General features: G+C 45.0%; 1 long non-coding RNA gene across 1 annotated transcript in view; it reads left to right on the forward strand.

The window, feature by feature from the left end:
- Positions 1 to 5,431: 5,431 nt before the first annotated feature.
- Positions 5,432 to 14,989, forward strand: part of LOC138296837 (uncharacterized) — a 353,901-nt gene continuing 344,343 nt past the window's right edge. The window contains exon 1 of the long non-coding RNA XR_011203908.1: positions 5,432 to 6,009. This is a non-coding gene — a long non-coding RNA (uncharacterized lncRNA). The remainder of the gene's footprint in view (positions 6,010 to 14,989) is intronic.

Here is a 14,989-nt window from a genome sequence, read left to right on the forward strand (position 1 = left end):
CTAGGCGCCGTGTGTCCATCACCTGGAGGGGCCAGCGGGTCCCACGTCCGAGAGTTGGGTGGGAGATGTGGCTGAACGGTTTGTGGTGGGGGAGCTGACATGATGGTAAGTCAAGAGACGACCTTGAGGCCTGGGGAGAGCTGCTTGCTGATTTCTTACCCCCTGTGGGCTCCTAGCAGCCATCAGCAGCCAGGGAGGAGGACTCCTCCAACTCCATCAGTGATTGATAGGAAACAACCCTGCCGTGCTTGAACCCCATGTGCTGGGTAGGTTCAGGTACCCGCTTTTGGCTATGTCTTATGCAAATGACTCCAGTGCACATATGCTTGTGTAATTCGTTATTTTCCTCTCTGCTGCTTTGTTCTTCATGGCACTTGATGACAGATACTTGTTATTGTACCTATAAAAGGTAAACACTCAATAAATATATGTTTTTGAAAGTTACAAAGCAAATGAGTGCGGTACAGAATGGGGTTTTACAGTTCTTAGTGCAGACGACGTGAGGCCGTGGAGGATCCGGGATACATCATGATGGATAGCTGCTCATAGCTTGCTAGAGTGAGGCTTATTGTCAGGGCAATAAGGAGGGCAGGCGAGATGTGAGTGGGAGATCAGAGGAGGAGGGAAGGTGTGGGAATGGGCTCTCTGCAAAGGTGGCCCAGCACTGGGCTAGTGTTGTATTGTGGTATTCCTTTAAAGAAAGAATGTTATTGTTGGAATGTGATGTGGGGCTCTGCGGAGCATTCTCTGACGAGTCAGTTACTCTGTCAGGCTGGTGAGGGGATGCTGCGTGGAGCCGTTGCTCTAGAGAAAGCAAACTTCAAGACAAAAAATAAGTCTCTTTGCCTCGGTGTCTTTATGAATGCAACACTTCATTTTGGCGACGAGTGTCCACCAGCGGGAGCGACGGCTTGCGCAGTACAACCACGCGTTGGGCTGCTGAAACTGACGATCGGCGATCGTACTGCTACTTTCAACTTGTACACGTGAGCTTCTCACACGCAACGTGTGTACTGTTTATGTATTGAACTTTGTGTTTGCGGCATCGTGCTTCCGCTGCTGTATGACTCTACGAGGGTTTCAGCAACGCGCGGGCGTTGCGCGCTTAAACAGTTGCCATTTATCTGCGCCGCGCGCACAGACTATTTTAATCTGGCAGCTATGGCGTGCGCTGTATTTGCACGCGCGTCCACACGGCATAGCAACGGGACCCTGCCTGCCTGGGCTTCAGCAGCGCTAGGCGGGTGCTGCTTCCGGTAGCACCGGTCGGAAGTGATTCACCGAAGTACAGCGTCCCTCGGCACAGAGTCAAGTTTCATGGAAACCAAGGAAGGACTACGGGGTAATCTATGTCAATGACATAGAGAGAGGACTACAGCGTTTTTTTTTAATACTGCTCACCTTGTAACGAAAGATAAAAAATAAATAAATAAAAAAACAAATTGCAGGACTACAGAAAACATTCATCCAGTTTAGTAAAAGGAAATTGACTTGTTATTTGCAACAATTACAATGAACAGGCAGCCATAATTACACCTCCTTTGTTTTTAGAGGATGTTGGCCCACCAGACATTGAGTGGGAGGAATGGATAGATATTTTTGAAAACTATTTAGAAGCACTGTATGGTCAGAATTTTAGATCTGCAAGAAAGAAAGCTATTTTGATGAGTGTGTTAGGAAAAGAAGGCCAACATGTATTTAAATATATTTACCAGCAATTACTAATGAAGATGGCACACCGATAGATGATGTATATTTGGAAGTGAAATTGCGGCTCAAGAAAAGATTTTCAAAGGATACAAATGTAGTATTATGTAGATACAAATTTTATACACAACCTCAAAAGGTGGATGAGTCCATTGATGATTTCGGTTCGAGGTTGAAACAGCTTTTATGAATGCAACACTTCAGCTAGCTCCTGAGATGTGTTGTTACTTCCAGAGAATGGGTCTTCATCTACTTGCTGAAGTGGAGAAGACTGAGAAGGCATTCCAGCACCCAGATGTATAGCAGGAGAATGATTTGCATCTTGCAATCTTCCAACTGCATTTCCTGTTTTCAGTCTAGCTGCTGCTGTGTGTTAAAGTATACAAAAAGTCATAGATGGAATGTCTGAATTAATCTCAGCTACTGGCTATTACTCAGGGCTGCATCCCAATCCATCTTTATTTTGCACATTGTGTCACCTCAGTTTGGATCCAGCTATATGCAAATCAGTCTTGGCCTTGCTCCAATGGCAGCAGTCCAGCCCGAATTGCAAAGCCAAGTCCTCCCTAAAGCGAAGCACAAGCAACCCAGGATGGGGTTCTCCCTTGTTATGGGCTCATCAGCTGGGCATAGTTTGGTACCAGTGACACAGTGTACATAGGACCCACAGCTGGGCATAGCCGTCCCACCCAGGGGGACATACTAAAGTATACAAAAAGTGACGATGAAAGGCTTGAATTAATCTCAAGTACTGGTAATTATTTGGGGTTGCATCCCAGTCCATGGATATTTTGCACACCAATTCACCTCAGTTTGGACCCAGCTATACACATAGGGGGTCATTCTGACCCTGGTGGTAAAATCCGCCAGGGCCAACGACCGCGGGAGCACCGGCAACAGGCTGGCGGTGCTCCCTTGGGCATTCTGACCGCGGCGGTACAGCCGCGGTCAGAAACGGAAAACCGGCGGTGTACCGCCGGTTTTCCGCTGCCCTGGGGAATCCTCCATGGCGGCGCAGCTTGCTGCGCCGCCATGGGGATTCCGACCCCCATACCGCCATCCTGTTCCTGGCGGTTTTGGCCGCCAGGAACAGGATGGTGGTATGGGGTGTCGTGGGGCCCCTGGGGGCCCCTGCAGTGCCCATGCCAATGGCATGGGCACTGCAGGGGCCCCCGTAACAGGGCCCCACCATGATTTTCAGTGTCTGCCATGCAGACACTGAAAATCGCGACGGGTGCAACTGCCCCCGTCGCACCCCTTCCACTCCGCCGGCTCCATTCGGAGCCGGCATCCTCATGGAAGGGTGTTTCCCTCTGGGCTGGCGGGCGGCCTTCTGGCGGTCGCCCGCCAGCCCAGCGGGAAACCCAGAATACCCGCGGCGGTCTTTTGACCGCGCAGCAGTATTCTGGCGGTTCCAGCCAGGCCGGCGGCTTCCGCCGCCGGCCAGGGTCAGAATGACCCCCATAGTGACCACCATGTAGATGAGGGCATCCTTTATGATCTATGTAGATGCTTCACCTTGGAGAGTGAAGCTACAAAGGAAGATGGTTATGTTGCTGGTTAAGGCTGTAATTATGAGGTCTGATATTTCGACACTGAACTTTTAGGGGCATATTTATGAAATTGTCACACAGTGAAGCACAGCAATTCACCTTACTGCACTGTGCTGCGTGATAGGGAAAGGGCAGGAATGCACCATATTTAAAATAATACTGCACATTACTACCTTTTGGCAGTGCTGGTGCACTTTTGGCTGCCTAGCACCAACACAGGCACTCTTGCACCGTGTTGCAATGGTGCCTTCTTTGGAGACAGGATTGTTTTGTGCAGGAAGGAACACGTTTCTCCTCAAAAACAATCCCCTGAGGCATTTTTGAGGAGATATTTCTCCTTTCTTTTGCCTTACCTGGGGAGGCATAGCAATTTTGGCACATTCCGAGGTCTACCAAAAATGGTAAATCTGGGAATACGCCAGAATCCATGGGTGGGTGTGTGGTAACAGCCACAAACCACCCATGGAACGCCTCCCTTGGGCAGAGTTACGGAATGCAGTGATTTGCGCTTCGTTGTGTTACTCCAGATTTAACAAGCCACTCGGGGGCACACAAGGTGGCCTTGCTTGGATTGATAGATCACATTTTAAGGCTTGCAATGATTTTGCACCCTGTTGCACGGTGCAAAACCAATGCAACCCTTTCATGAATATGGCCCTGGGTTTGCACCAGATGGGTTTAGATGAGGTTTTAAGTAATGGTCTGTGTGGCGATTGGAAAAGTGACAGGAAAGAAGCTGAAAGGGATTTAAGGTTGATTGCCGCTGAAGTGTGCGTGAGTGGATCAGTGATCAGTGATCAGTGGATCGACCCAACAGACAGTTTGGCTGGACTGTGCTCTAGATGCTGTAGTTTTGTGGAACCACAACTTCGTGGATGAGCTTGGGGTTGGCATGGATCAGGTATCCGTAAGAAAGATAGCATCACCGTTATTTGTGGTGAATAGATTATCGGTAATGATTGTGGTTGAACATTCATCACATGAAGTGCAAGGTGCATCTATTGAGAGATGCTTTAGATGATGAGGTTGTGGGGTTTTGATGTGCCTCGGTGGTGTGCAGCGTTGCACTGTTAGCATGGGCGTAAAATGGTTTTGATGTTTCATGAGATGGAGATGAATGCACAGGTCATCCCTTAGCTGAGCTGTGGTGCTGTGTGGAATGCAAGATGCAGGGGTCCTGTAGGTCAATACCAGGCCTTAACAGGTAACGCTGTGGTCATTATCTGCTCTTTTCTTCAGGTACCCAGGTGAGGATGCCCTGAAGGACCTGAGGTTTAGATTTCCAGTTCTGGTGGGAAAATATTGCTTGTCTGTGATTAGCATGAGGGCGTATGATAGGTCATGTGAAATATCTTACCCTGAGCTGCAGGCCAATTGGTAGAGAGATGGCCTTTTGGTTGTTTTTTTGTCTGGTCTGATACGCCTTGCTTGGAATCAGCTTCCTGTTTATGTGGTAAAATCAAATGGGAGTTGATACTTTGGGGGTTAGGGGGAATTCCTTGCTTTTAATTGGCTTTGGGCCAAGTGTCGGGTCATATGACTTGTCATTTCCTAAGCTGTGTGCCAAGGCTGGCTATGAAAAAGATTTTTGCCGCAGTGGATTGTGGGTATGCAGGTGTTTTAGTACTTTCTTGAACTTCACCACAATAAGAGAGTGACCATGCAATAAATGTATTTTACCTGTTAAGACCGGTGGGTAAGCCTATAAGTATTGATTTACTGTCCGGTCATGTGTTTTTTTGTACCCCTTGCAGCTAAAGGGACAACTTTCAAGATGAGAGTACAGGTGTTCCCCACGAGCTAGAACTCAAGTACAACAGAAAATTGGTTTTACTAAGACTTCTTGATTTTTCAGATAGTTGTGGACAATCAGGCAAAGCCTAGCTTAAAGGAGACCGCATAGAACACGTTTTGGTACTGTAGAACACAAGTAGGACAGTTGCGCTAAAGATGTGAAAGTGCAGCCAAAGTTCTGAGAACACAACACAAAATGTATAAATATAATGACAGAATAATGGAAGACAAAATGCACAAAACATAACAACCTATGAAACAGTAATGCAACCTAAAGCAGTAGTGAAACCATGGCCCTTCTTATGAACATTATTTACTTGTGATCAGCATGTGAAAAACTGACATACTCAAAAGTGAAAACCCTGCCAAGATGGCGACAGAGCACCACGCTCTGTAGAGGAGCTCCGCGCCGGGCCGCCGTGAATCCTCCTTTCATCCTGGCCATCGCTGGCTAAAACACGCTGCCATCGCAAGCCTAGGCCGCCTGCCAAGCGCAGGGCCTTTGCTCAGCCGCAGGTGGGCACCATGGCTCTGATGAGTGAGGTCCAGAGAGGTCGGCCCGGGGCGAGGAGTAGGCCATGAGACCTGCAGCCGAGAGGGACTGGGAGCAGCTTCAGGGTGCCGCCGGGGCTGCAGCGGAATCGTTTAGGCCTGACAGCGGCCTGGTGCAGTGGGCCAGGCCATACGGAGGTGGAGAGATCCGAGGGGGCCTGCAGCAATCGTGGGGGCAGACCAGGACCCAGCCCCAAATTGGCTAGTGGCCGTGACATGGTGGTGAGGGACAGGCTGTTTTCTGCTCTCGGGCAACACACTGGGACAAAGGCGAAGAGGTGGCCCAAAGGCACATATCTCCCCCGCTTGTGGGCACGACGAAGCAGAAGATACACAGCAGGCCTGAATAAGAGGTGTGGGATGGAGATCACCGAAGGAACCAAACAGGAAGAAAACAACAAAGGTGAGGAAGCAAAGCATGGGTGCAAGCTAAGCATGAGCAAGGCGCTAATGCAACTAGCGGCTAGTCCTATCGGTCTTATACAGGGCTCTCTCACCAATGACCTGGAACTGACCTCAAAACTTAGAAGAGAGTAGTGCAAGGGTCTGCAGTGGCCAGTCTGGTGTTTCGAATCGTCTAAGTTGCCACTAACCCATCTTCGATCTCCCCTCAGCTCCCACAGAGTAGGTTAAATAGTGTTTCTGTCCCAAACGGTAATCCCCACATAGAGTGAAGTCATGGGGTGGTATTGTTTTACTCCATCTTCTTTTCTGTTTGCGCCTGGAACATTTGTTGTCTATAAAATCTTTGAGTACCAGAGTGCTGAAGGGTTTAACTTGCAGATTTGTGTTTTAGTTGGACAATGGCTATTCTCAGGTTTTCCAGGAATGTGTTGAAGTCATTTAGAATGGTGTTCACATCAAACATGGAGGTGGCTGACCGCGAGATGACTCTATGCTTTAGGCTGTGCATGTAGAAATCTTTCAACAACCTGAAGGTTTTTGATGTTCTCTTCTGGGTTGACCAGATGTGCAAAGCAAGGTGATGGGGACTCTGATGTGGTTGGTCTACTAGAGGGGGATGGGAGGCATGCATTGGATGTTTGGTGATGTTGAGAAGATGATGTCCAGGATATGGCTTTTGGTGTGTGTTGTTTGAGTGGCATGCTTTACCACGTTCAGTATGCCGACGAGGTTCAGAAGCGTGTCTGTTGTTATTTTCATGCTTGAGTTATCGCCGAAGGTTGAGGTCACTGTGGATGGTGGTGTGGGTGTGTTGTATTGATGAGGCAAGTGATTCTTTTGTCCAGGAAGCCTGTAGATGAGGTGGAAGGTGGCGGACACAGCTGCAGAGAGTGAGAAGCAGCATGAGAGGAGCTTCATAGAGTTTAGTGTCTCTTGCTTGTGTACGCTTGCAGGACCAAGGGGACCTAAGAATAATGATGCGGTCTCCTCTCTTCTTATGAGCACATTCACATGCTGGATGCTATACCCCGTGGGAAAAAGGATGTCTTGGATCTGCAAGGATGTGAACCAATTTTCTGCAACGTTGTGACACTGAGATGGCTGACGAGGTCTGGAGCATAGAGCACTGAAGAGCATGCATTGATGAGAGTGAGATGGAACTTGTTTTCTGCAGTTTGTGGTGGTTACTAGAATGAGAGTGAGGTTGCAGCTATTTGTTGTGGAGATACTATGTGAGTGTTTGTGTGCTTTAGGTCTTGGTGTGATTGTTGCAATTGGCAGGATGGTGTGCTGGGTGATGCACATGATGTAAAATGTAGTGGAGCAGGGATTCTGGCTCAAAGCCCTACCTAATCTTACTAAGCCCAAACGGGAGTTACCCTTCTGCTTGTCTACCATTTGCTGGAGGCATCTACACAGTAGGAAGCCTTTAGGGATTTACTTAAGGAGAAAAAATCAGGAAGTGATGTAATTTAATGTAGAGAAGGATTCTGGGAACTGCAAAAATGAGACCTTGTGTGGGGATGGGCCCTGGGGAATTAAGTCTGCTTGTTTGGCTTCTTTTTCTAAATATGTTTCTGATCTGAATCTAGTGATGTCACTTCCTGTAGAGATGGATGCTGGGAAATCATCCACATAGAAGTTTCCCACCTTACCACAACACCCTTTCAATCCTGACACTGAGGCGGAAATTCACTCACTGCATTATTGCTGCTCTATTAAAACAAAAGGTTCTGATCTGCACTGTTAGCATCCGTTATATCTATATTTTACCTATAAAAAAAGGCAAGAAAAGAAACACACTGTTTTATGCGAGTTCATATTGCTGTTTATGCTAATATGTTGCCAGGCTTACAGTGACAAGCCCAACTAATACCCTTTCACCTATCCAGTCCACAGCCATGATTTTGTTCTTATTTCTTCTATCCCTATGCACTTTAAAAGTTGCTTAATTTCCACTTTCCTATTGGTCAATTGACAGGGAATCAGATTCCACATGGATATGCCAAGTCACCTTCTGTCAAATGACATGGGATTATGTCACACCACATCTTTCAGAAGTACTTAAAAAAGGTTTAGAGACTTTGGTCCTCCTATGTCATACCACCCTTTTTCAGTATCTACTCACTGAACTAGAGAAACATGGGCCCAAAGCCGCTACAGAAAAATTACAGTTCTGTTTAATCCTTGTACCTTTGGTGACAATATTTTTGCTGGACAGAAACATCTGTCTAACTCTGTTCTACAGTCCTCTATCCTACAGCTTGTCACCGATTCCCAGGTACACAAACTTTTAGAGATGGCAAGACATTGTCGGCATTGGATTTTGTGTTATGCTAACATTGTGAAGCCCTTACAAGATCTCTTAAAAAGCATACTTCCAAACTTTGCCCTTTGTGTCTCTGAAAAATGTTAAGTATTAAATACTGCTGCTCTGTCCCACTCCCATCACCTGGGTGCAGTACCCTCTGTTAAAACAAAGTTCATTGTTCCCTACCACTCTCCATAGAGAATTGTGTTCTTACTACTAGCACCTTACAAAGTCCCACATTGAACTCATCGAAACACGTTTAACTAACTGTGAAACTGCATAAATTGCTGATGGTTACGTGTCTCAGAAATGATGATGGAATGTTGGTTGTGGGATAAGCCTTCTGTACTAAAATTGTTGAGAATCTATCTTTACCAAGTGTATATCCTGCCCAGCTGGGTTAACTGATTACTTTTACCCATGCTTGCATTTTAGCCACTGAGAAAAATTTAACTATTTTCACTAACTCCATATACACCTTTGATTTCACCCATAATTTTAATCTTTGAGTGGTGCTATCAGTTCCTAACAACTGGAGGAACTCTCATTAAGAATGCTTTTGGAATCAAGGGGTTGCTTGATGCCCTCCAGCTGCCAAAGAAAGTAGCAATTGTTTATCTTGTGCTGACTGCTGGGTAGCACAATGAAGTGTTAAGAGGGTTGTTGTACTGACAGTGCTCCTAGAAAGGCTGCTTTGTCCCCATACAGGGAGTGCAGAATTATTAGGCAAGTTGTATTTTTGACGATTAATATTATTATTGAACAACAACCATGTTCTCAATGAACCCAAAAAACTCATTAATATCAAAGCTGAATATTTTTGGAAGTAGTTTTTAGTTTGTTTTTAGTTTTAGCTATGTTAGGGGGATATCTGTGTGTGCAGGTGACTATTACTGTGCATAATTATTAGGCAACTTAACAAAAAAAAATATATACCCATTTCAATTATTTATTATTACCAGTGAAACCAATATAACATCTCAACATTCACAAATATACATTTCTGACATTCAAAAACAAAACAAAAACAAATCAGTGACCAATATAGCCACCTTTCTTTGCAAGGACACTCAAAAGCCTGCCATCCATGGATTCTGTCAGTGTTTTGATCTGTTCACCATCAACATTGCGTGCAGCAGCAACCACAGCCTCCCAGACACTGTTCAGAGAGGTGTACTGTTTTCCCTCCTTGTAAATCTCACATTTGATGATGGACCACAGGTTCTCAATGGGGTTCAGATCAGGTGAACAAGGAGGCCATGTCATTAGGTTTCCTTCTTTTATACCCTTTCTTGCCAGCCACGCTGTGGAGTACTTGGACGCGTGTGATGGAGCATTGTCCTGCATGAAAACCATGTTTTTCTTGAAGGATGCAGACTTCTTCCTGTACCACTGCTTGAAGAAGGTGTCTTCCAGGAACTGGCAGTAGGACTGGGAGTTGAGCTTGACTCCATCCTCAACCCGAAAAGGCCCCACAAGCTCATCTTTGATGATACCAGCCCAAACCAGTATTCCACCTCCACCTTGCTGGCGTCTGAGTCGGACTGGAGCTCTCTGCCCTTTACCAATCCAGCCACGGGCCCATCCATCTGGCCCATCAAGACTCACTCTCATTTCATCAGTCCATAAAACCTTAGAAAAATCAGTCTTGAGATATTTCTTGGCCCAGTCTTGACGTTTCAGCTTGTGTGTCTTGTTCAGTGGTGGTCGTCTTTCAGCCTTTCTTACCTTGGCCATGTCTCTGAGTATTGCACACCTTGTGCTTTTGGGCACTCCAGTGATGTTGCAGCTCTGAAATATGGCCAAACTGGTGGCAAGTGGCATCGTGGCAGCTGCACGCTTGACTTTTCTCAGTTCATGGGCAGTTATTTTGCGCCTTGGTTTTTCCACACGCTTCTCGCAACCCTTTTGACTATTTTGAATGAAACGCTTGATTGTTCGATGATCACGCTTCAGAAGCTTTGCAATTTTAAGAGTGCTGCATCCCTCTGCAAGATATCTCACTATTTTTTACTTTTCTGAGCCTGTCAAGTCCTTCTTTTGACCCATTTTGCCAAAGGAAAGGAAGTTGCCTAATAATTATGCACACCTGATATAGGGTGTTGATGTCATTAGACCACACCCCTTCTCATTACAGAGATGCACATCACCTAATATGCTTAATTGGTAGTAGGCTTTCGAGCCTATACAGCTTGGAGTAAGACAACATGCATAAAGAGGATGATGTGGTCAAAATACTCATTTGCCTAATAATTCTGCACTCCCTGTATATGTATCCCAAGCTGCTGAGCCCCTCATGCCAACTTTACAAGAATTTGCAACCCGAGAGGAGCAAGTCAGCGGCAATTCCTCTATTAGGGCAGAGGAGTGTCACGTCCCCTCCCTGCTGCCAACGCAGCAAAAATGACAAATAAAATGGTAATAAAATGATTTAATTACAATTTTATTGTTCATTGTGGTCAGCCCAAGCTGAGTGACAGGGCGGGGCCATTGCTGCTGATTGGCAGCAGGGAGTAGTGAGATCTACTCCAGTTTAAGGTGCGCACATCACTTTGGACAGCTGCTTTGTGACGGCCAGCCTAACATGTGCACTATAAACCTCCCCAACCCAAGCTGTAGTAGACTGATGGAGAGTGGGCACAAGCCTCCAGTGCCCTTGGAGGCACTGAGTCAGCCCGCTCCAACCAATCTTGTTCTTCTTTCATTCTGGGCAATATTATCAGCAGCATGAAAGCAGCGACTGGATTGGTTGGGGAGTTGGCTCTGAGGACCCTCACTTTCTTGTAGCTACGGCCTGTGGAACAGGAGAAGAGTAGGTAAGTAGCTATTTCTTTTTTTAATTAAAACTGTTTTTTTACCCAGTTACAGGCAGTGTGAGGAGCTCGAACTGCATACAACCTCAACTCCAGAGCTCCCAATTGTGGCCCATTATAAACACTGTTTATAACAGACCACGATTGAGAGCTTTGGGAGTGGACCTAAGGGCGTTGCTGGCTTCTCACAGTGCTTGTAAGTGGGTCAAAATATTCAGCACCACTTTCAAATATAAGCAGCCACCAGTGGGGCAAGTACCAGACGGCACAAAGAAGCCTTGGACCAACCAAGAGCGTCATCAACATCTGAATGGATTGTGGAGTGATGAGGATAGTAAGATGGTTGCTCCTTGAGTTCTGTTGTCAAATGTACACTATTGTGTTATTGCATTGCACAAGTCAGTCATGAAGGTATGTTCTGTGCTACTGGCACCCACAGGTTTTCTCCTTATTCCCTTTCCATTGCTCAACAGTACTGTCACATGTGTGTCTGGCAAGCTTATAATGATGGGAAGAACATTAAGACCAATCCAGCTTCCCACCCTTCCTGATTGGAGACACTCAGTACACATCTATGTAAATGTCCCAGTGTTCTTACCATGTTTATGTTTTGGTGCTGGTTTGAATGTTTTGTGTAGGGGCAGATGCCTATCCCTATGCTCAAGCTGATGCTATCACAGTGGCTAAAACACTGATCCAAGGCTTTGTCCCCAAGTTTGGAATCCTGCTTAGAATCGGAAGTGACATAAGAACTCATTTTGTGTCATCATATTTCAAGAACTATGGAAAGCCTTGGGCTCCAAGAACATCTTCACTGTGCCTATCACCTGGAGTCCTCATGGAAAGCTGAGCGGTTTAATAAAATATTTAAAAATAAAGTATCTAAAATAATGTGAAGGGGCTAACATTAATCCTAGTGCTAGTGTAAGATGACTATGGGTAAACCTAAGATTCTTCCATCCTCTCATCTATTGTCTCCGGCTTTACCTGAAATGCATCTGACTGATTATTTGACTCTTTAATATTGCAGCCAACTAATTCACTGCCTCTGCAGCTTCCATTCTCAGGTCCAAACAGCACTGCTCACTAGGCCGAGCAAAGCTTGTCATGAACTACAACCAGCGGCTCGATTCACATCAAAGTTCACCATCTTTAATCAGCACTCCAAACCAGGTAGTGAGATCTGCAACCAGATCACTGTTCTTCACGAACACTGCTGTCAAGTGCTGAGGTCTACCCACCTGGCTCCACCTATTACACCGACTGTTGAACCACGTTGACGTAAGCTGACACAGGAGCCCCGGCCACTGCAGGCACACCACAGAGATACAGTCTCCTCCTCTTTCCCATGGCTATAACCTGAGATCCTAGTAGAGGAAAGTCCCTCATATACCTGATCCCTTGCTGGGTCTGGCTGGTCCTCTTCACTGAAATCAAAAATGAAAAAAGGGAACCTGGGAGGTTGTTGTTGGTCTGTCATGTGTCCTCCCCAGACTATATCATATACCAAAATATGTGACCTTCCTTAAAGATTCCTAACCTACAATCTAGGTTAGGTAGAGAACAACAAGCAGGTATACCTGAAAGTTTGTGTTTTGCAGATATCACCAAAATTATCCTTTTAAAAATGCAAAGACCCTCCCCCCCAGGTGGCATGCTTCATCATTGGGTCCTGCTCCACACGGGTTGGCAATGCAGTGTCCAGTAGGCCCCTCAACCTGGTGCTCTTTTGGTGTAGATCTTTTTCCTGCCCTTGGTGAGGGGTAGTGGATAAGTGACGATAGTGGGAGGTGAGTGCAGTGAGAAATATTAAACGGTTGAACTTTACCATAGATCACCATAAAAATCAAAAGGAGCATACACTGGCTATTTATAGGTAATTTTAATATTTCTCACTGACCTTTATCACCAGCCCTCACCAAATACTGTGACCAGCAGTTCGCAATATTCATGGTCCAGATGCATTTTTTGGAAAACAATGTCACTCTTATTGGTCAATTTCTTAATGCACATAACATTTTCTACTGGGATTTAATAAAGTGACAGTGAAGTGACAGCAACAAGTCCAATTGGAGAGAAGTCATTTGAGTCCTCAGGAATATGTACATTTGACGTTGGAGGAGCAGGTGACATTTTCTCCTCCAGCACGATTAGTGGACTTGTACCACCCACATGATGACAGGTGGGTTGCTACCCAGAAGGTGGATAAGGAAGAAGAGGCTCAAATAAGGATGACTTTTGAAACCAAAGAACTTCAGCATTGTACAATCACTTTAGATGTTTCCTCGATGGATGATCTGAATGATATACAAGTTCCAAGCCAAAAGCCTTCACATAAGTGGACCTCCACACCCAAAAACATGGTATTCCAGATTATTTCTAATTTCTTGAAGGAGAAAACTCTAATTAAAAGAAAGTGTTTTTATCTCCACCCCCTTCAGGTGGAGAAGTGGTTACAATTCATGACTTAAAAGCATCACCCGAAAGACAAATCTTGGGGGAAGAGAGAGTATGTTGGAAGGGGGGATGGTCAACTGTAAAGGACGGGACCATGCAAGAGATGACTCAGGAACGGTTCTTTCAACGTAAAGATGGTTCGTAGTAGAGAGCAATGCCAGCACAACATCAACCAGCAACCGTTCTCGGTAACTGCTGTTACAACATTCTTTCCCACCAACAATTCCTTCCCCACATTCTATCTCCATTATGAACTTCTATCCAACGTTCTAATCACAACACATCTTCACCTCAAATTAATTTTTTTAAACAGAAATTACATTTTTTTCCCTTGCTTTTTTCAAATAAGATTCCTAACTATAATACCAACTCTAAAACACATGAAAATATACACAATAGTTTGGAAATGTATGTGCATTTCATCACAAATTAAATATTATTTACATTTCATCACGAATCCTTTGAGGTACCCTGGTAATTTTCTTTTCTCTCTGACTTTGTCGAAGATATACACAATTATTATTCCAAACACTATTTTTTTAAAACGCCCCCTTACCACAATTATTTTCCAATACCACCACAAACCACTCTGAATGTATAGCAGGACACAAAGCTGTTTGCAACTTATAATCACCTCCAACAAATACCCATTATTATCATCCTGCATCCCACAATCTTCGTTCTCATGTATGTTAACCTCTTTACACAAACTCACATGCCGCAAATTATGTATCCTACCATCCTACCCATCTTCAAGCTTAACAGCACCATCCAAAACCTTCACTATTTTCACAGGATCAGACCAACGGGCTTCCCCCTTTTCTACTAATCTAGGTTTCCTTACATGCACATACTTCCCTGCCACAATATTGGGCATAGTTCTCCCTCTATTAATTCTATTCAACAGTTGACTTTGGTACTTTTCAACTCACCTTCTTATTTGACCATCAATATCTTTCAGTGTCTCCTCTTGTGTCTTATTCTTTAACCACCATGGAACTAATTTGGAAGACGGCTTCCCCCCTCTCAACAACTCAAATGGTGTCTTTCCTGTTACAGAAAGGGGATAATTCAGTAAGATAATAGCATACTTTGAAGAGCTCCTTTCCATTTTACTTTCCATGATAGTTTAGATTTAAATTCTAACTATATAGGCTCTTTAACTACCCTATTGAACCTTTCAACTTGACCATTACCTTCTGTATGATATAGTGACAGCCTTACATGGTCCACACCACAACTTTTTTAAAGGATTACATTTTACTAGATGTGAGTTGTACACCAAGGTTTCTGGAATATCTTCCCTGGAAAACACATCTTCCAAGAAATCCATGACTACATTTGTATTTACGTTACCAACCATACAGACTTCCAGCCATTTAGAAAAATAGTCAATA

This window comes from Pleurodeles waltl, chromosome 5, assembly GCF_031143425.1.
Source record: "Pleurodeles waltl isolate 20211129_DDA chromosome 5, aPleWal1.hap1.20221129, whole genome shotgun sequence".
In the NCBI taxonomy this organism is placed as follows: domain Eukaryota; kingdom Metazoa; phylum Chordata; class Amphibia; order Caudata; family Salamandridae; genus Pleurodeles; species Pleurodeles waltl.